Source organism: Phyllobates terribilis, unplaced genomic scaffold (assembly GCF_046119375.1).
Source record: "Phyllobates terribilis strain yellow unplaced genomic scaffold, ASM4611937v1 Scaffold_9__5_contigs__length_417890890, whole genome shotgun sequence".
In the NCBI taxonomy this organism is placed as follows: Eukaryota; Metazoa; Chordata; class Amphibia; order Anura; family Dendrobatidae; genus Phyllobates; species Phyllobates terribilis.
The window spans coordinates 281,029,329-281,052,918 of record NW_027362769.1 but is presented as its reverse complement, the minus strand read 5'-3'; the positions used below and the strand labels follow the sequence as shown (position 1 = coordinate 281,052,918).

At 46.9% G+C, this 23,590-nt stretch overlaps 1 protein-coding gene across 2 annotated transcripts in view; it reads left to right on the top strand.

Moving 5' to 3' along the window:
- GLS (glutaminase) overlaps positions 1 to 23,590 on the top strand; it is a 672,521-nt gene that overhangs the window by 211,504 nt on the left and 437,427 nt on the right. The window lies entirely within an intron of this gene.

Genomic DNA, 23,590 nt, shown 5'->3' with positions numbered 1-23,590 from the left:
AAGGAGAATGTCTAGTCATCTGTTTGTGACCTCAAGCTGAAATGCACCTGGGTTATGCAGCAGGACAATGATCCAAAACACTCCAGCAAGTCCACCTCGGAATGACTTAAGAAAAACAAAATTAAGACTTTGGAGTGGCCTTGTCAAAGTCCTGACCTTAATCCGATTGAGATGCTGTGGCATGACCTTAAAAAGGCGGTTCATGTTCGGAAACCCCCCAATGTGGCTGAATTTTTGCAACAATTTTGCAAAGATGAGTGGGCCAAAATTCCTTCAGAGCGTTGTAAAAGACGCATTGCCAGTTATCACAAAAATTTGATTGCAGGTGTTGCTGCTAAGGGTGGCCCAACCAGTTATTAGGTTTAGGGGCAATCACTTTTTCACACAGGGCCCTGTAGGTTTGGATTTCTTTTCCCTTAATAATAAAGACCTTCATTGAAAAACTGCATTTTGTGTTTATTTGTGTTAGCTCTGTCTAATATTTTAATTTGTTTTGTGATCTGAAATATTTAAGTGTGACAAACATGCGAAAGAGTAAGAAATCAGGAGAGGGACAAGCACTTTTTCACACCACTGTATATACTGTAGGGTTTTGGTACTCACTCAGCTGCTATTAGAGGTAGGCACAGGAAACGGTTTATTGTAAAAACGTGCAAGGCAGGTTTATTGTACCTTCATAAACCACACTTTTGAAGTAAACAAAAGACAGGCTCGTCCTGCACAGAGTAACAAAACAGAAAATAAACAGTCCATACAATATGGTGGGTTCGCCCGCTCACGGTCAGTGTCCTTTAGCACAAAACACTCTATAGGTCTCCACACCTCCAGCCACGGACACTGAATAAGACACTCGGTCTCCATTTTATTTACATACCCTGGGGTGGGGATATGTGAGCAGCCAATCCCTCCCAATTCTTATGACCGCTCGTAAAAATTGGCCCTAATACGTCCAATTAACCCTTTCAGCACCACGTATGCTGGAGCATGCTTTTTTTACATCACTGAAGCTACCAACCTCGGTGATGCATATCTCCCCTCAAGGATCTGTCCGGCGGCCATCTTACATACTCTACCCCTCTGCCCAAAACCGGGGGGCTTGGCACCCTCCACCAACAAACATAGGATCATCGACAATGCGTCAGCATTGCCATGCAGTTTCCCCGGCCTGTGCTCTACATGGAAACTAAAATCTTGAAGGGCTAGGAACCACCTAGTTACTCGGGCATTGCTCCCCTTCTCGCTCATCCACCTTAGTAGGGCATGGTCTGATACCAGCCGGAACTTCCTACCTAAGAGGTAGTATCTTAGAGTGCCAACGCCCTCTTGATGGCCAAACATTCCTTCTCCACTATGGAGTAATTTTTCTCACAAGATGTCACCTTCCGGCTTAAATACGTTATGGGGTTCATCTCTTGTGATAAGACATCACCCAGCCCGTTGTTACGGATCCAGGTGGTGGAACCTCTGTGCTGCGGTGCAAGGAGTGACCAGAGGGGCTTAACTAGGTATCAACTCGGACCGACCAAGGTCGTACGGCAGCTCAATTGACTCCGTGACCAGGGAAGGACCGAGCAGAGGGACCAGGTGCTACTCTGGGGACCGACCTTGTATGAGAGCAGGTGACTCCCACTTGTCAGAAGGCAGGGACTGACCGGTACAGCAGATGAGCAAGGCAGGTAGGCTGACGGGTGATCCGGGCAGACGGACAGGCAGGTAACAAGCAGGAGCCTCCAGGTAGGCTGACAGGTAGGCATGGCAGGTAACAACCAGGAGCCTCCAGGTAGGCTGACAGGTAGGCATGGCAGGTAACAAGCAGGAGCCTCCTGGTAGACTGGCTAGTAGTCACGACAGGTAACAGGCAGATGCTTCCAGGCAAGCAGGCGGGTTGAGCCCATAGACAGACTGGCGGACTGGACCGTAGGCAGACTGTCGGGCTGGAGAGTAGACAAGCTGGCGGACAGAACTGGTAGTCAGGCTGGCGGACTGGACTGGTAGTCAGGCTGGCGGACTGGACTGGTAGTCAGGCTGGCGGACAGGACTGGTAGTCAAGCTGGCGGACAGGACTGGTAGTCAGGCTGGCGGGCTGGCAGGACTTGTAGTCAGACAGGCAGCAGGACCTGTGGGCTGAAGCAGAGTTGCATACAGAGGAACAACCTTGCACGGGCACCGCCATATTGGAGGAGGTGCCTTTTATAGGGGAAGTCCTCCGGCCATTGGCCGGGGACTTTTTAGGACGGCGCGTGGCCCCTTTAAGAGGGAGGGAGCGTGCGCGCGCCCTAAGCACAGAGCTGGGGAAGCTGCGTGCAGCTGCTGCTGGGAGGCCCTCAGACGCCGGAGTAGGACCGCGGCGGTAAGGGGAACGGCATCTCTGCCGGGCAGGAGGCAGAGACTCCGATGCTACACCGGTATCTGACACATCCGTTTGGACCACAAACTCTTTAGAGATATCTGGTGCCACCAACACTGGCTGTTTACACAGGGTTGCTTTAGTTCCTGGAAGGCTGTCTCGGCTTCGGTAATAGACCACTATGCCCAGGAATGCTCTGACCTGCTTTTTTGAGAGAGGTTGTGGCCAACCCTGGATTGCTTCAACTTTATTTGTTTGGGCCTTTTCACGCCTCTGCCTACGACATAGCCCAAATATTTGGTTTCCTCCATGCCCATGGCACATTTCTTCGGGTTGATGGAAAACCTTGCCTTCCGCAGAGCATCGAATATCGCCTGGACTTTACTCAGATGGCTTCACCAATCCTGGCTGTAGATCATGATATCATCCTGGTGGGCTGCTGCATACTTCTTGTGGGGAGCTGGGATCCGGTCCATGGCTCTCTGGAAGGTAGCCGGGGCTCCTTGGAACTCAAACGGCATCCTTGTGTATTGGAAACTTCTGTCTGGCATTGAGAAGGCCATCTTCTCCTTGGGATCTTGGGACATGGGTATTTGCCAATATCCTTTGGCGAGGTCAAGGGTGCTATTGAACATGGCCGGTCCTAACTTTTCAATCAGTTCGAGTACCCTGGGCATTGGGTAGGTGTCGAACTTCGAGACCTTGTTGCTTTTCTTATAGTCATTGCAGAATCGCCATTCTCAATCTGGTTTTTGTACTAAGACTATGGGACTGGACCAGCCACTCTTGGACTCTTCAGTGACTCCTAGACCCAGCATGCGTTTCACCTCTTTCGAGACTACCTCTCGGCGGGCTTCAGGAATCCGGTATAGCTTGAAGTTTACTCGGATATCAGGCTCCTTAAGCACCTCATACTCTATGATGTGAGTACATCCTGTTAGATCCAAGAACAGGTCCCTGTTCCGCTGATGGGCATCATCTCTGCAATCCTCTCTTGCATCTGGGCCACATGTTCGATCACACTCCTGTAGGGTGTAGACTCCGCCTCCCAGGTCTCTTTTTCTACGTCTAGGAGTCCGCGGGAGTGTCGGCCATATAACAGCTCAAACTGGGAGAATCCAGTAGAGGCCTGTGGAACTTTTCTAATGGAGAACAGAATTACGGCAGTAGGCAGTCCCAGTCCTGGTCGTCTTTGTCTACGACTTTTTTTCACATGACCTTCAAGGTTTTATTAAACCTCTCCACTAAGCCATCTGTCTGGGGGTGGTAGACTGAGGTCCTGAGTTATGTGATCTGCAGGGTCCTGCACAACTCCCTCATCACCCTTGACATAAATGAGGTCCCTTGGTCCATTAGGATCTCCTTAGGCAACCCTGTTTTAGAGAAGATATGAACCAACTTCCGGGCTATACATTTGGCAGAAGAGTTACGTAGTGGCACGGCCTCCGGATACCATGTAGCATAGTCCTGTACCACTAGTGTATACAGATATCATCCTCTGGCTTACTTGACCAGGGGTCTCACTAGATCCATGGCTATGCGATCAAACGGCACCTCAATGATCGGCAACAGCACTAAGGAGCTACGGAAGTGAGTCCCTGGGGAGCTCAGCTGGCAGGTGGGATATAACCTACAATAATTTACAGTTTCTTGGTGACAACCGGGCCAGTAGAACCTCTGGAGGATCCTTTCCTGGGTTTTCTCTACCCCCAGATGACCACCCAACACATGTGTATGGGCCATATCTAACACCCTGTGTCTGTACGGCCCTGGCACTAGTAACTGCTCAACTACCTCCCCTCTGAGTTTGGTGACCTGATATAGTAACTCCCCATTTACAGCAAAGTACGGATATCAGGTGTCAGCCCCTGGCTCTTGAGCAACACCATTAAGAACAGTTATATTATCAAACGCCCCTTTTTAGAGTTAAGTCCCTGAGCTGGATGGTTCCAAAGTTTCCTCCAGACACCTCCGCCGCATCCTCATCCCCAACCAGCAAACAAAAGGGAAACCCATCGGCTGTGGCCTGCGATGATGTTTCTTTAGGTGCGCCCTGGTTGTTTTCCGGACATCCCGGCTTCCTCCAATTCTCCCACAAATCCCAAAACAATTCATAGTCCCGCCCTGTTATAACAGGGTTCAACAGGTCCTTGACTATGCCCACCTCATGTGACTCGGCGCCACAGTTTGTGTCTATGACCACTCAGGCCACAGGGTAGTCCTTAGCGTCCCCATGGATACAACGGACGTTGACCTATTTCCCCGGAACCAGCAGATAAGGAATTGTGGCCCTTACTAGGGTTACCAAACTCCTCGAGTCTAACAGAGCAGTCACTTGTACTCCATTCACTGACACGAGGCATGCCTGCAGTCCCTCGTCTGGTTGAGGGACAGCACTGCAGGCAGGATATGCAAAGTACGAACAACGCCTTCCATTGCTGCAGTCCATTGCCTCGTTTGTCATGTGACAACGGATGGCTATGTGACCTGGGGTGTGACATCTCCAACATACTATGGTATTGGGCAGGACCTTTGGCAGCAACTCAGACCCCTCCTGGGCTCTGGGGCGCCCCCCAGATGTGGCTCTAGTTCACCTCTTTTTGGTGTTCGCCCCCTTTTTGGAACCACAGTATAGAGACGCTACAACCCCTGGTTTTCCCAAAGAACTCTCCACCGCTTGATACCTTTCCACCAACCCCACCAGGTCATCGGCATTACGAGGATCTCCCTGGGCAACCTAGGCTTGCACCGACCTCGGAAGGGAGTATATGAACCTTTCCATGATGACCGTTTCCACCATCTGTGCTGGGGAGGAAGATTCAGGTTGCAACCACTTTTGGACCAGGTGTAGGAGGTCAAACATTTGGGACCAGGGAGGTTTGTCACTGCAATAGGCCCAGTAGTGCACCCATTGCGCCCTGGCAGTCAGAGTCACTTCCAAGCGGGCCAAGATCTCTGTTTTTAACTTGGCGTACTCTTTTGCGTCCAGCAAGGCCAAGTCATAATAGGCTTTCTGCGGCTCGCCTGTTAATTATGGTGCCAGAACTTCCGCCCACTTCTCCGGAGGCAATTTCTCCCTTTCCACCACCCTTTCAAACACAGTCAGGAACGCCTCGATGTCATCACCCAGGGTCATCTTTTGTAATGCTCTCCTTACCGTCTTTCTGATGTGTGAATCATCTCCTGGACTTGGGGTTGGAGCGGTTGTCTAGCCACAGATCACATTGGCTAGGAGCTCCATCTGCTGCTTATGCTGCAGTTGCTGCATCTGCTGCTGCTGTTGCCGCTGCTGCTGCTGTTGATGCTGCTGCTGCTGTTGATGCTGCTGGACATTAGCCTGCACCAGTTGCTTTATCAGTTCCTTCATGCTGCCGGACGTCCCTTGCTAGCTAGCGGCCTTCACCCAGGACTTTAACTTTTTCCTGTAGCAGTCATACTGTCGCTTGGGAATCATGCCCGTACTTCTAGCACCAATTGTAGGGTTTTAGTACTCACTCAGCCGCTTTTAGATGTAGGCACCGGAAACAGGTTTATTGTATAAACATCCAAGGCAGGTTTATTGTACCTTCATAAAGCGCACTTTTATAAGTAAACAAAAGACAGCCTTGTCCGGCACAGAGTAACAAAACAGAAAATAAACAGTCCATACAATATGGCCGTTTCACCCGCTCACGGTCAGTGTCCTTTAGCACAAAACACTCTGTAGGTCTCCACACCTCTAGCCACGGACACTGAATGAGACACTCGGTCTCCATTTTATTTACACATCCTGGGGTGGGGATATGAGAGCAGCCAATCCCTCCCAACTCTTATGACTACTTGTAAAAATTGGCCCTGATATGTCCAATTAACCGTCTAAGCACTATGTGTGCTGGAGCATGCTTTTCCCGGGTTTACATCACCGAAGCTCCCAACCTCGGTGATGCATATCTCCCATCAAGGACCTGTCTGGCGGCCATCTTACAATACCTACCAGGAGCCAATACATTCTGATGTCCTCACTAATATATACTTACCTGGAGCCTATACATTCTGATGTCCTCGCTAATATATACCACCAGGAGCTCATACATCCTGATGTCTTCACTACTACATACCACCAAGAGCTCATATAGTCTGATGTCTCAACTAATATATAGAATCATAGAATGGTAGAGTTGGAGGGGACCTCCTGGGTCATCTTTTTTGCAAGCTAAACATTCCCAAATCCTGTAACCGTTCCTCATAGGACATGGTTTGCAGACCGGTCACCATTCTCGTCTCTCTTCTCTGAACTTGCTCCAGTTTGTCGATGTCTTTTTTAAAATGTGGTGCCCAAAACTGGACGCAGTATTCCAGATGAGGTCTGACCAAGCAGGAGCCCATACATTCTGATATGTTCACTAATATATACCTACCAGGATCCCATACATTCTTACGTCTTCACTAATATATACCTAGCAGGAGCCCATACATTTTGATGTCTTCACTAATATATACCACCAGGAGCTCATATATTCTGATGTTTTCATTAATATTTACCACCAGGAGCCTATAAATTTTGATGTCTATTCTTCACTAATATATACAGTACAGACCAAAAGTTTGGACACACCTTCTCATTTAAAGATTTTTCTGTATTTTCATGACTTTGAAAATTGTACATTCACACTGAAGGCATCAAATCTATGAATTAACACATGTGGAATTATATACTCAACAAAAAAGTGTGAAACAACTGAAAATATGTCTTATATTCTAGGTTCTTCAAAGTAGCCACCTTTTGCTTTGATGACTGCTTTGCACACTCTTGGCATTCTCTTGATGAGCTTCAAGAGGTAGTCACCAGAAATGGTTTTCACTTCACAGGTGTGCCCTGTCAGGTTTAATAAGTGGGATTTCTTGCCTTATAAATGGGGTTGGGACCATCAGTTGTGTTGTGCAGGATGTGTGGATACACAGCTGATAGTCCTATTGAATAGACTGTTAGAATTTGTATTATGGCAAGAAAAAGCAGCTAAGTAAGGAAAAATGAGTGGCCATCATTACTTTAAGAAATGAAGGTCAGTCAGTGTGAAAAATTGGGAAAACTTTGAAAGTGTCCCCAAGGGCAGTTGTAAAAACCATCAAGGTCTACAAAGAAACTGGCTCACATGAGGACCGCCCCAGGAAAGGTAGACCAAGAGTCACCTCTGTTTCTGAGGATAAGTTTATCCAAGTCACCAGCTTCAGAAATCGCAGGTTAACAGCTGCTCAGATTAGAGACCAGGTCAAGGCCACACAGAGTTCTAACAGCAGACACATCTCTACAACAACTGTTAAGAGGAGACTTTGTGCAGCAGGCCTTCATGGTAAAATAGCTGCTAGGAAACCACTGCTAAGGACAGGCAACAAGCAGAAGAGACTTGTTTGGGCTAAAGAACACAAGGAATGAACATTAGACCAGTGGAAATCTGTGCTTTGGTCTGATGAGTCCAAATTTGAGATCTTTGGTTCCAACCACCGTGTCTTTGTGCGACGCAGAAAAGGTGAACGGATGGACTCTACATGCCTGGTTCCCACCGTGAAGCATGGAGGAGGAGGTGTTATGGTGCGAGGGTGCTTTGCTGGTAACACTGTTGGGGATTTATTCAAAATTGAAGGCATACTGAACCAGCATGGCTACCACAGCATCTTGCAGCGGCATGCTATTCCATCCGGTATGCGTTTAGTTGGACCATCATTTATTTTTCAACAGGACAATGACCCCAAACACACCTCCAGGCTGTGTAAGGGCTATTTGATCAAGATAGAGATTGATGGGGTGCTACGCCAGATGACTTGGCCTCAACAGTCACCAGACCTGAACCCAATCGAGATGGTTTGGGGTGAGCTGGACCGCAGAGTGAAGGCAAAAGGGCCAACAAGTGCTAAGCATCTCTGGGAACTCCTTCAAGATTGTTGGAAGACCATTTCCGGTGACTACCTCTTGAAGCTCATCAAGAGAATTCCAAGAGTGTGCAAAGCAGTCATCAAAGCAAAAGGTTGCTACTTTGAAGAACCTAGAATATAAGACATATTTTCAGTTGTTTCACACTTTTTTGGTAAGTATATAATTCCACATGTGTTAATTCATAGTTTTGATGCCTTCAGTGTGAATGTACAATTTTCATAGTCAAGAAAATAAAGAAAAATCTTTAAATGAGAAGGTGTGTCCAAACTTTTGGTCTGTACTGTATGTACCAGGAGCCCATGCATTCTGATGTCTTCACTGCCATGTGCCCTCACACGGTGAGATGGTCTGCCGGAATAGTCACTGCTCCCCACGCTGGGACTATGGATGTGGGGAGCAGTGACTTCACTCTCCTTAATAGCGTGCACACTGTACCCGCAGCACGGCTCCTGCAGTGGCCGACGGTCTCACTATTAAAGAGCATAGACCACATAAACGGTCCTTGTGAACAGTCATTATAATATAGCATCAAAGTGACCATAACCTAGAATATAACCGGAAGCGAAATATGCTGTTTAGTATAAGATATTTTGCTTACCCATGATAAGGGAGAATAGATGAGCCCACCAAGCAACATATCTTATATATCGTTTCCGGTTATATTCTAGGTTATCGTCACTTTGATGCTATATTATAATCACTGTTCACAAGGACCATTGATGTGGCCTATGCTCGTACTTGTATTCATTTTTGGATATTGATGGTTTCCCAGTTTTTCCTCCTTTCTAGAGCTATATGTATTTAATAGTTATTATTTTTAATATTTCTATGTGGCTACTCCATCAGTTGGTCTTTTTTGTGTTCACAATTTAAAGGAGTATGCCACCGTGTAGCAACACATTATTTTTGACATTTAAATAGGGGGAACCTTGTACTCATGTTCCCAACCCAGATACGTATTATGTGCTTTATGAATATTGTTACAGTGATGTAGAATTGTAGTTCTAAAGATGACTCATGCAGGGAAAAGAGACTTCCTGTTTCTACATAGTCTGTTTTTAATCATATGATGTCATCATAGACCTAATGGAAAAGATAAGAATTAACTGGGTAGAAAGGCAAAATGAGCAACTGTAACTGCACAATGCCATATAATAACATGGGAGTGCTTCTTTAATGTGCGTCTTCTTTTCTCAACATGTTTTTTGCGACCATGTTGACTATTTGCAACAACACTTTTGATGGTTTTGTGATCACATCCCAATATCTTAACAATTTCAAGATTGCTGATTCCTCCTGTAAGATTTTTAAGAATTTTTACTGTTTAGAGTCAGTTAAATCTCTTTTTCAGCAGCAGATGGAAGGAAGGGAGACACAGTCATTACTAGTGGGTAGGCGGAGCCCACATAGGATAGAACACCTCAGATTAAAAAAGAGTGTTGTCCGGCCCCTCCAGCTTGGGCTCCTCCTACTCCAGCTCTCCAGTCTAAAATTTGAGGTCACAGAGGATGGTCGCTGCTGGAAGCAGCTCCTCAGAAAATTTTTTTATTTTTATCGGACAGAGACTTGGACCCCCGTGGTCTTGAGGTCTCAGGGGTCTCAGCGCTGCTGGACCCCCACCCCTCCCTTGGCGGATCTGCATTACCCTTTGAGAGAGGTCCCTGCAGAACCCTGCCGGCCCCGGGGGATGAGGGATGCTTCCCTGGCGGGGACGCAAACCGCGCATCTGGGGTCACTGCGTTCTCCGCCCTGGGGGGAAGCTTGGGCACAGCGCCACAAATCCCTGGGGGTCCCTGTGGCGCTCAGCTGGGTGAGTACTCAGCATGTTAATGTGTTTTGAGTGCTTCAGCGGCTGCTGCGGCAGCCGCTGCTACATGTATTCAGGTGGTGACTTGTGTTTTTTTGTCCGCAGGTGGATGCCTGCAGGACATGGAAGCGGGGCAGGAGCGGAGAGCGGAGGAGTCGCGCGTGTTTTTTTGAAGCCGGCGGGGGGCGTGGCTTCGCGCCTTCCCGGTCTTTCGTGGGCAGGAAGTGCTCTGAGCGCGCGTTTTCTCCTGCCCCTCCTCTTCCGGCTTCTCTCTCCTCACAGCGCGGCGGCCATTACTGAACGGCTTCCATCGGGCTCCTCACTCTCCTCTCCTCCCGACAGACCGAAGGAACACTGCACCGCGGCCAGCTGGGTGAGTCGCTTCTGCCTGTCAGGGCAGAAGCTTAACCCCTCACCCCCTCAGCGCAGGGCACCTTTCTGAGGCACAATAAGGTGGCAGACTGTGCTGTCCTGCAGCTATTACCTCATATAGAGGTTCCTTTTTTTGTCTGGGGCTCGCACATCCTTTTCATTTCACAGAGGTTGTGGGGAGTCTGCGACATTAACCCCTTATTAGGCGGTTATCCCTTAATTGGGGGTCAGCTGGGGTAGCTCTCTCTTTAAGAGCTTTAACCCTTCAGCTTTCTTTTAAGAAACCACACTGTCCTACTTACTGACAGGTTTAACCTGCCATATACTGTGTGAGGGCATGTCAGATCAGGGTCCAGGAGGTGCGGACCGTCTCCCAGGTCCGCTACAGGATCAGTCTCGCGTGTCTGACACGCAGGAGTCCTCGACGGCGGCGCAGCGGTCGGGGGTTTCGGTGATGGGGCAGTGGTCAAAATGGAGGCCCTCACTCGTTCTATTGATGGCCTGTCTGACCTTCTAGGTTATTGGGTGTCAGCTAGATCCTCTCATGGCAGGAAGCGCCACAGGCCGGTACTGCCCTCCCCGCACAGCGACTTGGAGATCTCTGTTATGGAGGGTTCCCCTTCAAGCTCAGATGGGGAGATGTCCGATTCGGATAAGGAGGATCGGCAGGGGCACTCTGCCTCTTTTTTGGGCCGTGCAGAGGCTTTTATTGGAGCCATGAGGGAGGCGTTACAGTTTCCGGAGGAGGTAACTAGACGTCCTGGTAAGTCGGCCCGGATGTTTCAGGAGTCGCATAGGTCGCGCTTGGCATTACCATCTCTGGATGAGCTTAATGGGGCAGTGGAGAAGGAACGCCTGTGTCCAGATAAACGTTTTCAGGGGACACGGCTTTTTTGAGGCACTGTATCCGTATTCCACGGAGTTGATTGATGATTGGATTCCTTCTCCTGAAGTGGATGTCCCTTTATCCCAGCTTAGCAAATCCTCATTACTGCCTGTTAAAGGGAAGGCGAGTCTGTAGGATCTGCTGGACAGAAAAACGGAGATGGCGGCGAAATCCATCTACGAGGCCGCGGGTCATGGATTCAGAGCTGTGCTAGGATCCATGTGTGCTTGTAAAGCTTCCCTAAGCTGGTTGGACCGTCTACGGACGGCGTGGCATAGATGGGCTTTTCAAGTTGTTGGAGGATGCGGCCCGATATGGCAGTGATGCAGGTTTGGATACCGCGTCACTGCTGTCCAGGGCGCAATCCTCGGCGGTCACAGTCAGAAGAGCACTGTGGCTCAGACAGTGGACCGGGGACGCGGTTTCCAAGCAAGGTTTGCTATCTTTAGCTTACAAGGGTGGTCAGTTATTTGGATCTGACCTCACGGAGCTGATTGTCAAGGCAAAGGCAAAAGAAGCGGCCTTACCACAGCGAAGAACTGTGGCTTCTGCGTCGGGCAGGCCTAGTGCCGGTAGTAGTCGGCGGCCCTTTCAGTCCGGGGAGCCCTCTTGGGGATCGGGTCGTCCCTCTTTTTCAGGAAAAAAGGCTTCTCAGAAATCCCGCACTCCCTGGAAACAGAGCTTCCGTCAAGACAAGCGGGAAGCTGACAAAAAGTCCGCTAAGGCGGACTGACGCCAGGTTTTCACTCGAGGGCTCTCGAGTGGGGGGTCGCCTGCTCCAATTCGAATCGACTTGGGCGTCCCGCGTTTCGGACGCCTGGGTGACGCGGGTTGTGTCAGCAGGCTACTTCATAGAGTTTCTTTCTCGACCCCCGGACAGGTTTTGCCGATCTCGCATTCCGTCAGAGCCCGAGCTAGTTGCCGCTCTACGGCAGGAGGTCGATTCCCTTCTACAGAAGGGTGTGGTGGTACCGGTTCCGCCGGAGGACCGGGGAAGAGGGTTTTATTCAAACCTCTTTGTGGTCCCCAAAAAGGAGGACAAATTTCGCCCCATTCTGGATCTCAAAAGATTGAATCGGCATGTCCGCACCCGGAAATTCCGCATGGAGTCGCTTCGCTCGGTTGTGGCGGCCCTGTCGCAGAACGACTTTTTGGTGTCAATCGACATTCGCGACGCTTATTTGCATGTTCTCGTCGGAAGGGCCCACCAACGCTTCCTTCGTTTTGCCATAGGTCAGGACCTTTTCCAGTTTGTGGCCCTACCATTCGGGTTGGCCTCGGCGCCCAGAGTTTTTACAAAAATTCTGGCACCTCTCATGGCGATCCTTCGAAGACAGGGGGTTACGGTTCTTCCCTACCTGGACGACCTTTTGATTGTGGCGTCCTCAAAGGAGGAGGCGGTGACGGCTCGCAATCTATCCCTTCAGCTCCTGGAGGACTTCGGGTGGCTGGTCAATTGGAAGAAGTCGTCTCTGGAACCGTCGCAGTCAAACCTCTTTTTGGGGATGCATTTCGACACGGTACGAGCAGTGGTGTCCCTGCCTCCAGACAAGCAAGCAAGTCTTCTTCGACATGTACAGGTTATGATGTCTTCGATAGCAATGTCCCTTCGAAGGTGTATGCGCCTTTTGGGTTTGATGGTGGCGTCAATGGAGGCACTTCCGTTTGCCCAATTTCATTCCAGGACTCTCCAAATGCTCATTCTGAACCGTTGGGATCGATCACAGGCTTCGCTGGATCGCAGTATCATCATCTCCCACAGGGTGCGAGAGTCTCTAGAATGGTGGTTACGTCCGGAAGCGTTATCCCTGGGGAAGTCCTTCCTCCTTCCGAGGTGGTCGGTCATAACCACCGATGCCAGCCTGTCAGGCTGGGGGGGTGTCTGGAACGATCTCTGGATTCAGAGAGTATGGTCGTCGGAAGAGTCTGTCCCGCCGATCAACATCCTGGAATTGAGGGCGTTTTTCCTTTGCCTCCAACACTGGATGGTCCCTTTAAACGGTCTGCCAGTCCGAGTGCAGACAGACAACGCGACGGCAGTCGCGTATATCAACCATCAAGGTGGAACAAGGAGCTCCAGGCTCATGATGGAAGTGTCTCGGATCCTGGTATGGGCCGAGGCCAAGGTGCCAGCCATCTCTGCGATTCACATTCCGGGAGTTCAGAATATCACGGCGGACTTCCTCAGTCGCGAGAAGGTGGATCCCGGAGAATGGAGTCTTCACCCAGAAATTTTTGCACAGCTGTGCTCCCGTTGGGGAACTCCTCAAGTGGATTTGATGGCATCAAGGTTCAACACCAAGTTACCGACGTTCATGTCCAGGTACAAGGACCCGAAGGCTGTGGCGGTGGATGCTCTGGTGGCTCCGTGGGACCAATTCGAGCTAATCTATGTGTTCCCGCCGATATCCTTACTTCCTCTGGTGTTGCGTCGGATCAGACTGGAAAGAGTCCCGGCTATGTTAGTAGCCCCAGACTGGCCAAGGAGGACGTGGTTCTCGACGCTGGTGTCGCTTCTGGCTGCGCCTCCACTTCCTCTCCCTCTTCGCCCGGACCTGTTAACCCAAGGGCCCGTTCGTCATCCGGACCTGAAGTCTCTGCGTTTGACGGCGTGGCTCTTGAGACCGAAATCTTGACTCGTCAAGGTTTTTCAGCCGAAGTCGTTGCCACTCTGCGAGCTGCCAGGGGTCCTGCCACTACTAGGATCTATCACAAGACTTGGGAGGCCTTCTTTTCATGGTGTTCGGGTTCTTCAAGGAACCCGAGGATTTTTTCCATTCCCAAATTGTTGGCCTTTTTGCAGTATGGCCTGGACAAGGGTTTGGCAGTTAGCACTCTGAGGGGTCAGGTTTCTGCTTTGTCCTTGCTGTTTCGGAAGGCTATCGCCTCGCGTAGGGACATTCGTTCCTTTTTTCGCGGGGTAACCCGTCAGTTTCCGCCGCGGAAGGCGCTTGTGTCCCCTTGGCGGCTCAATCTGGTCTTGGAGGCTCTTCAACATGGGCCTTTTGAGCCTATGGACTCCGTTAGCCTTTCTTTGCTTTCTTGGAAGGTTGCCTTTTTAGTGGCAGTCACCTTGAGAAGGGTTTCTGAACTGGCGGGTCTTTCTTGCTCGCCTCCTTTTTCTGGAGTTTCTCCCGGATCGCGTGGTGCTTCGCACACGGGGCGACTTTCTACCTAAGGTGGTGTCACAATTTCATGTTAACCAGGATATTGTGTTCCCCTCGCTCTGTCCGGAACCGAGGAATGCGAAGGAACGGGCCTTGCACTCATTGGATTTAGTGCGGGCTTTGAAGTTCTATTTGTCTATTACTCAAGGTTTTCGGAAATCGGACTCTCTGTTTGTGATTCCAGCAGGTCGTCGGCGTGGTCAACGAGCTTCCAAGGACACTATAGCTCGATGGATTCGGTCGGCCATTTTAGAGGCTTACCAACTCAAGGGCGAATCTTGTCCAATTAAGATTCGAGCTCACTCCACGAGAGCTGTGGGTTCATCGTGGGCTTTTCATCAAGGGGCCTCGGCAGCTCAACTCTGCCGGGCGGCTACCTGGCGCTCCGTCCACACTTTTGCAAAGTTTTATAAGGTGGACGTCAGTGCTTCCGCTGATGCAGCCTTAGGACGTAGGGTCCTGCAGGCGGCTGTAGTTTAATTATCGTTAACTTGTATTTAGCGCTAGTTGCGCATTTTTCTAGGTTGTTGGGATTCTGCCTCTGTTGGTTTTTTCCCACCCTTAATTTTTGGACTGCTTTGGGACGTCCCACTAGTAATGACTGTGTCTCCCTTCCTTCCATCTGCTGCTGAAAGACGGATTTTGGTAAGACCTTACCTGTAAAATCCTTTTCAGCGAGGGAAGGAAGGGAGACACAGCACCCTCCCATGGCAGAAGTGTGTTGTTGTGTTTTCAGATGCAGCGTGACCCTTCTCTGATAGCGATTATCTGGGCTGAGGTCGGCGCGCTAAGGCTCTGTTCCAGCATTGCCAGCTCATCGCAGTGGTCAGGTCCAGTGAGTAGTACCTGGGACTGTGTGGTTTTTCTGTTATATGCATAACCTGTCTCTTGTTTTTTCTCTGAAGTTCTTCAGAAGGGGTTATGTTGCTCCGCTGGTGATATTTGCTCTTCCTTAGCTTGTGTACGGACTGGAGAGCTGGAGTAGGAGGAGCCCAAGCTGGAGGGGCCGGACAACACTCTTTTTTAATCTGAGGTGTTCTATCCTATGTGGGCTCCGCCTACCCACTAGTAATGACTGTGTCTCCCTTCCTTCCCTCGCTGAAAAGGATTTTACAGGTAAGGTCTTACCAAAATCCGTCTTTTGGCCCATTTTGTCAGAGGGAAACAAGTTGCCTAATAATTCTGTACACCTTGATAAAGGATATTGTATTCTGAGGCCACCCCATCCCTCATTGCACAAATACACATCACTAGATTTGCTTCATTCAACAAGAATTCAAGTTTCTACAGTTTGGAGTTGGAAAATGTGCATAAAAATGATATTGTCAAAATACTCAGATGCCTAATAATTGTGCACAATACTATTTTGAATAAAACCTTTTAAAGAGGTTGTTTGGTCATTTGATATTAACCCGTTCACGAGCTTGGATGTATCCATACATCCAGGTCAGTAGCTACTTACCGCCCATGGACGTACGGAGGTTGTGCACGCAATCACCGCCAGGTGTCAGCTGATTCTAAATCGCACAGCATTTAGCGAGCAGGCAGAGGGAGGAAGCCCCCTCTTCCCTTGGATCAGCGCCCTCGCGACGTCATCGCGGGAGGATGGGGGTGGCAGGGGAGGGGCAACTGTTGCTATAGTGACCCAATGTCATCATGATGACATCAGGTTAACAGAGCTAGCAAACTTGTGAGACCATGCTCAGTGCATGATGTAGCAAGTTTGTCTGTCAGTGCAGTGCTGACAGTTTGAATAGTATAGAAGTAATGCTTTTGTATTGCTATACTATAGAAGCGATCAGCCTGCAAAGAGTGAAAGTCCCATAGTGGGACAAAGTGAAAAAAAATAAGGAAAAGTAAAAAAAAAAAAAAAAAAAAAAAAGGGTTTTTTTTTTTTTTGTAAAAATATATATAAATAAATAATAAAAAATAAAAATATATTGTACCCATAAATAAATATTTTTATGAAACTAAAATTATAAACAAGAAATGAACACACATTTGGTATCGCCACGTCCAGAACGACCTGACCTATAAAACTGTCCCACCAAACAAAAAATGGAATAAACCGCGATCAAAAAGACGAATGTAAATAAAAATGGTACCGCTGAAAACATCATCGTGTCCCGCAAAAAACAAGCCGCTATACAGCTCCATCAACCGAAAAATAAAAAAAATTATAGCTCTCAGAATAAAGCGATGCAAAAATATATATTTTTTTCTATAAAATAGTTTTTATTGTGTAAAAACGCCAAAACATAAAAAGATAAAAATGTGCTATTGCTGTAATCGTACTGATATGAAGAATAAATCTGCCTTACCAATTTTACCACACGCGGAACAGCATACATGTTGTTTACCACACACAGAACATCAAAAATATGTCTCTTGGCAAGGAAAATGCTGGCTAAAAAAGTTAGTTTTTGATGTTTTTTCTTTTTATATTTTTTTCTTCCCGTCATTAGTGTTTGAAATACACTGAAAATATGTACATACAGGAGATATGAAGCTGCTTACATATCTCATATCTTTTTACAAGACTAAACCAATAATGATAGATTGTTCAATATTAAACAAATCTTTATCTTCTGGAGGATCTAGAGGACCTTTCACCAAATTTTTGATGTTGAAATGGACAAAGAATGGAATTGTGGCTGCAAAGAAGAATAAAACATGGGGATATTAGCAATCTCAGTTAGTTCATGTTTGTTAAGTCCAAATGGGTTCTGTCAGATAGTTTTCACTTGGGACGGGTACTTCCTTCTTAATGACATAGCCCAATCATAAGCAGGCAGCCACAATCAGGAGAAAGAACACGCCATCACCGTAGTTTAGAGCATGTCTCTCAGTGCGTGTGGGATGTATGACAGCTTTGATCTCTTGAACAACATGTATGATTGGAAAGTGCAGGTAGTAGAGCACAGATGACTAACACCTTTCAGATAAGGTCACTGCAGTCAGTGTGAGGATGGACAGCACAGCTGAATTTTGTCATGTTAAAAACTCTTCTATCAGGTAATCTCCTCTCTGTCACCTCTGCTGTACTGTGCCTCTCTCCACACTGCCTGTCCGGAGCTGAGAACTCAAAGGTGTCAGTGATCACCTATGAGTTGTCTGCTGTGCTCACAGCAACTTGTAGTCGCTCTGCAGTGAGTTCAGAGCAGGCTGCCATTATATCTCACACAGGTCTACCTACCTGTTCTATTGACACCCAGCTCTGCTCTCACTGAAAAGCAATTATAATTTGCCCTGAGCACAAGAGCACAACAGACATAACTGTGATTATTGACACACGCAATATAATTCAGGCGTGGAAGCCAGCAACATAATCTTTCATGCTATTTTCCACCAAAATGGACTGCACTCTGTCATATCTCATAAAATGGTTTACATCTAGAAAAAATACACCGTAATGTGGTCTGCATCATAGACAATTATGTCCCAGACACAAACTGATGGTGTCCTGAACTACACAAAGGATCAGTCTCAGGGCGAGTGAGCATTTAGAAAGACAACAGGGGACAACACACTGTCACTCAGTCACACACGCACACATACGCCAAGCAGAATAAACTTAATAAAGAATATGTGTACAATAAATAGTTTTAGGACAAGAGGGACAAAAGGAAGAGCATCTGTAAGAAAGGAAGGCCTTACCTTAGCGGCTTCTGCATTTTTACTTCATCTTTCCTTCCAATCTAAGCCGTCTATATTGGTACACAGGTCATATAAAGCTGATTATAATGATACCTTGATATCTGCGATCTGATGTACCCTGCGGCGGCCCTACAACTAGATGGACAAGCTCATCAAGTAAGTACTTCAGGCTTGCGGCACCGATAACAGTTGATCGGCGGGGGTGCTGGACCCTGGCCAATCAGATATTGATGGCCTATCCTACAGATAGAACGTCGATGTATAAGTAGTGGACAACCTCTTTAAACAGTGGAAGCCCCCCACAAGTTACCCCATTTTGGAAACTAGTCCCCTCAAAGAATTTATCTAGGTGTGTGATGAGCACCTAGAACCCCCAGGTGCTTCACAGAATTTTACAATTGGCGGATAGGAGTAGTATCCTGCGCTGCTGTGTTAGATTCAAGAAATCCGGAGGATGTGATGAGGGATTAGAACATGCAGTTTATTCTCAACGCTTTTCAGAGTTGAATCAACTTCTTCATCAGAAGAACCACAATGTCTATTTGAATTTTGGAATGCTAAATTGGCTGGAATCGATAGCGGACACCATAACTCATTTGCAGAGCCCCTGATGTGCCTAAACAGTGTAAACCCCCCACAAGTGACTGTGACTCCATTTTGGAAACTAAACCCCTCAAGGAATTTATCTAGATGTGTGGTAGCACCCTGAATCTCCAGGTCCTAAACAGAAATTTATAATGTTGAGCCGTGTAAATAAAAAAATCTTTTTTTTCCCTCAAAAATGTTCTTTTAGCCCCACGTTTTATCTTCACAATGGGTAACAGATGAAAATGGACCAAAAATTGGGGGAAAATTACTGTTTGGATGCACGGCAGGGCTCGGAAGGGAAGGAGTGACATTTTGGAATGCTGACTTTTTGATGGCATGGTCTGCAGTTGTCATGTCGCGTTTGGAGAGCCCCTAATGTGCTTAAACAATGGAAACCTCTCACAAGTGACTCTATATTGGAAGTGATGTAGTGTATCCTGGTATGTGAATTTTATAGTGTAATGGCATATGTGAGTAGTGTAGAGTGCATCAGGTTGGCATACGTGAGTTGTGTAGTGTACATAAGTTGGGATACATGAGTAGTGTAGAATGCATCAGGTTGGCATACATGAGTAGTGTATAGTGAATCAGGTTGGCATATGTGAGTTGTGTAAAGTGCATCAGGTTGGCATATGTAAGCTTTGTAGAGTGCATCAGGTTGGCATACGTGAGCTTTGTAGAGTGTATCAAATTGGCATACGTGAGTAGTGTAGATTGCATCAGGTTGGTTAATTTTCTGTCCTGTTGCATCTGCATGGTAGTTCAGTATCATTTGAGTAGGAGGAGGATGAAAAATAAAGGAGGGTGGCATCCTCTCCCTCACTATCCGTGTCAGAGGCAAGGAATGTGTATGCCTCCTCCGTTGAATACCGTGATTGGGACAAGCGGGACATTTTTTTACGTATACGTGTTTGTGTGTGCACCAAATTTAATTCAGGTGAGTGTGTATGTGAGCGTTTGGTGTAAACCTTTTTTTTATTTAGAAGAGGGAAAAAATTTGGTAAAATAAAAAGACAAACTTACTAAACGGATGTCAGTAGAAAAAAAATCACTGAGCATCCGCAACGATCTGACATTAACCCTGACTATGCTCAGTAAAAAATACTGTATTAGATACTGATGTTATGATACTGGACTAATACTGCTGGAAACCAGTGGCCAAAGGAGCACAAGCTGGAACAGCAAGCGGTAGTAAAAGTTGTTGAAGTTCACAAGAAGTTGTAAGAAACAATCCATTGATGAATTTAGAATAGTCTGGGTAAGAATGTTCATGAGCTGGAGACTGAAACTAGGCTAATAGCTAGTCTCAATACTAAAGCAATGAGTGAGAGGTCCATGTGGCTTTAAGTAGGCCCAAACAGGAAACAAGATGGATTCCATAGATTCAGAACCCGTAATCTTGGTAAAGACCAATTGCAGAACACAACAGCAGCCTCCAGTGGTAAGGCGAGAAAGTGCAGCACAATTATTAAAGTGAACAGTAGCGACCACTAGTGGCCAAACTGTAGACAACAGAAATCCTGACGGCTGATTACTACAGTATATTTATACAATGTTACATTTTTTGGGAATGCCTTACAAATAAAAAATATATTCTTTTAAATTTTGAGTGCCGAGTACTTTCTAAACTGATCGATACGGAGTGGAACCCTTACTCGAGCACCAACATTTCGAGTGTCGTATATCTATTACTACTAACCCTGACTAAATTCAGTAAAAAAATACTGTAGTAAATGTTGATTACTACGGTATATTTTTACTGTCCCTAATCTAGTCCTATCAACTAATTAATTTTTTTATTCTCTTATCACACACACAAAAAAAAAAATCTCCCGATGGCCAATCAATGATGTGCTTCACAGACCAGCGCTCCACGGCTGTAGGACGCACGCATGGATGTGGTGCAAAAAAGGGATAAAAAAAAAATAGACAGGAAAAAAAAAAGTCCTTGCCAAAAGAGCGCATTGGTGCTGATAAGTGAGGTGTGTCTGATCAGCGGCTCAGAGGTTGGTAGACGCACACACGGAGTGATGCAAAAGGTGGGGAGGGAGAATAGACGGGGACAAAAAAAAGTCCTGGAAAACAGCGAGCACGGGTGCCGATCAGTGATTTTTGTCATTGATAAGGGCTCGGCGGCTGCAGTATGCACTCCCGGAGGTGGTTCAAAGAGGGTGGGAAATAGGTAGGGACAAAAAAAGCCCTGGAAAACAGTGAGCAAAAGTACCGATCAGCGAATTGCATCACTGATCAGTGCTCGGCGGCTGCAGGATGCACAAACAATAAAAAAAACTGCCAAAGTTTGAGTGATCAAGTACTAATCAACGCTCTGAGGCAGAAGGAGGGAAGGCGGGGAGGAGGTGGGTAGAGGTGGAAAAAGGAGAAAGGGGGGAAATTGGGGGAGGGGAATTGGAGTGGATTAGGAAAAATCAGGGATCAGAAGCGGATCAGAGAAGGATCAGAAACGTCTTCTTTCTGGAACAGCAGCAACACCAGCAGTGATGGCACTGGCTTCAAAAAGTCTGTAGCACCACAAGGCCCAGCACAGCGCGACAGAAAAGCACTATGACGGCTCTGCACACGTCCGAAGCTAGAATGAGGAAGAGCAGAGTAGTCATACTGAGGTCAGATCGCGTCTGTGCACTCTGATTGGTGCGATCGACGTCATCTTTACAGCACCGATCATAGCCTGGACATCAGTATTTTAGGCTATTTCATTGCCCGAAACACTGAAAATGCTGTGATTGGCTGTTCAGAGTTGAACAGCCAATCATAGCAATCGTAGTTGCGGGGGCGGCACCCCCCCCCGTGACGACGAGAATCATGACAGCACCTTAATGTGATCACTAGTCGCAATGCCGCATTAAAGATAGGATTTATCCATACATCCAAGGTCGGTAAGTACTTAACAACCTGGACGTTTGTATGCATCCAAGGTCATGAGGGGGTTAACCAGGTTGCACTTCTCTAAAACAAGTTCCTGGCTGCCTTAGCCTTCCATTTTTCCTCTTCCTCAAGTAAAAATGAGAGTTCTGACAACTCAGCAATAAATCTAATCCATCTTCCCCACCTTTTATTTCAGTGGATGTCTTGGCAGCTAGATCCCCAGTGGTCAAACATTTATCATCTATCCTGTGATTAGGTGATAAATGTTGGTTATGGGACAAGCTGTTTAGATATTTACTTTTCAGCTAAAGAAATTAAAGGGACCATAAAGTGACTGCTGAAACCAAGCACAGCACCTTGTAGGCAACACGGCCCAAATAAAAATCATACCAAATGTTTTACTGCCTTTGCCAGAAATTGATTTTTTATTCAAAAATGCCAGTGAGGTGTTTGGTGCACACTTGGCATGACTGGGCAATTCAGTGCACTTTTTCACCTACTAGATCAATATATATCTCCTCTCTCATCAAGTTTGGAAATTATCCCCTATCCATAGAATAGGGGATAACTTCCTGATCGCTGGGACTCCAACTTGTTCCGAAAACCGGGGCTTTGAAGCGACACGTATGAATGCAGCAATGGTCGATCATACACACTGTTGCTCCATTCATTAGTATGGAAGTTCCAAAGACCAGCTAAGTGTAGCACAGTGTTTGGCTTTCTCCAGCAGTCAGATTACAATGAATGGAGAAATAGTGTGCAGAGCCGCGGTTGTTGCGATTAGTGGGGGTCCCAGTGGTAAGCCCCCAAGCAATCTGAAAGTTATTCTCTATCTGTAGGATAGGGGTTAACTTCCAATCTGGAGAATACCCCCTTTAACCACTTTTTGACGTGGGGCATAATAATATGTCTCTGTGACCTGGGACTTAATGACCAGGTACTTATTATTACGCCTCAGCGATCACACCCGCACGGGGGGCTGTGCTGGCACCATCGCTGCCGCGTGTCAGCTGATTCTCACAGCTGACACCCAGTACTCTGTGCCAGGAGTGGTCCCTCCGCGCTCCCGGCACATTAACCCCCGAAATGCTGTGATCGAAGTTGATCGCAGCTTTTCCGGACCATGCAGAGGTAAGAGTCCCTCTTACCTTGGATCGAAGACCCCGATCGCTGCCATGGTGATCCGATGTCGTCATGACGACATCCGGGTCGCCAGGCATAAGGAAGTTAGTTAGATAATGCGCAGTACACGATCTATCTAACTTTGCCAGTGCAGAGCTGACAGCCTGCATAACAAAGCGATTCTCCTACATCCCTATGCTATACAGGCGATCAGCCTTCAAAAAATGAAAGTCCTATAGTGAGACAAAGTGGAAAAGTGTCAGAAAGTAAAAAAAAGTGAAAAAAAAAATAGTATAAATATTTAAAAATAAATAATAATAAAAAAATAAAATATACTGTACCCATAAATAAATATTATTATGTAAAAGACAAAACAAAAAAACATGCACATATTTGGTATCACCACGTCCGGAACGACCTGACCTATAAAACTGTCCCACTAGTTAACCCCTTTAGTAAACACAGTAAAAAATAATAAAAAAAAAACGAAGCAAAAAAACGATACTTTATCATCATACCGCCGAACAAAATTTATTTTTCTATTAAATAGTTTTTATTGTGTAAAAGCGCCAAAACATAAAAAAACTATATAAATGTAGTATCGCTGTAAACGTACTGACCCGAAGAATAAATCTGCCTTATCAATTTTACCACACGCGGAACTGCATAAAAAAAAAACAATTCCTGAATTGTTGGTTTTTGTTCATTCTGCCTCCCAAAAATCAGAATAGAAAGTGATCAAAAAAAGTCACGTACCCGAAAATGGTACAAATAAAATATCAACTTGTCCCACAAAAAAATAAGCCCTTACATGACTGTCAGCCGAAATATGGAAAAATGATTGCAAAAA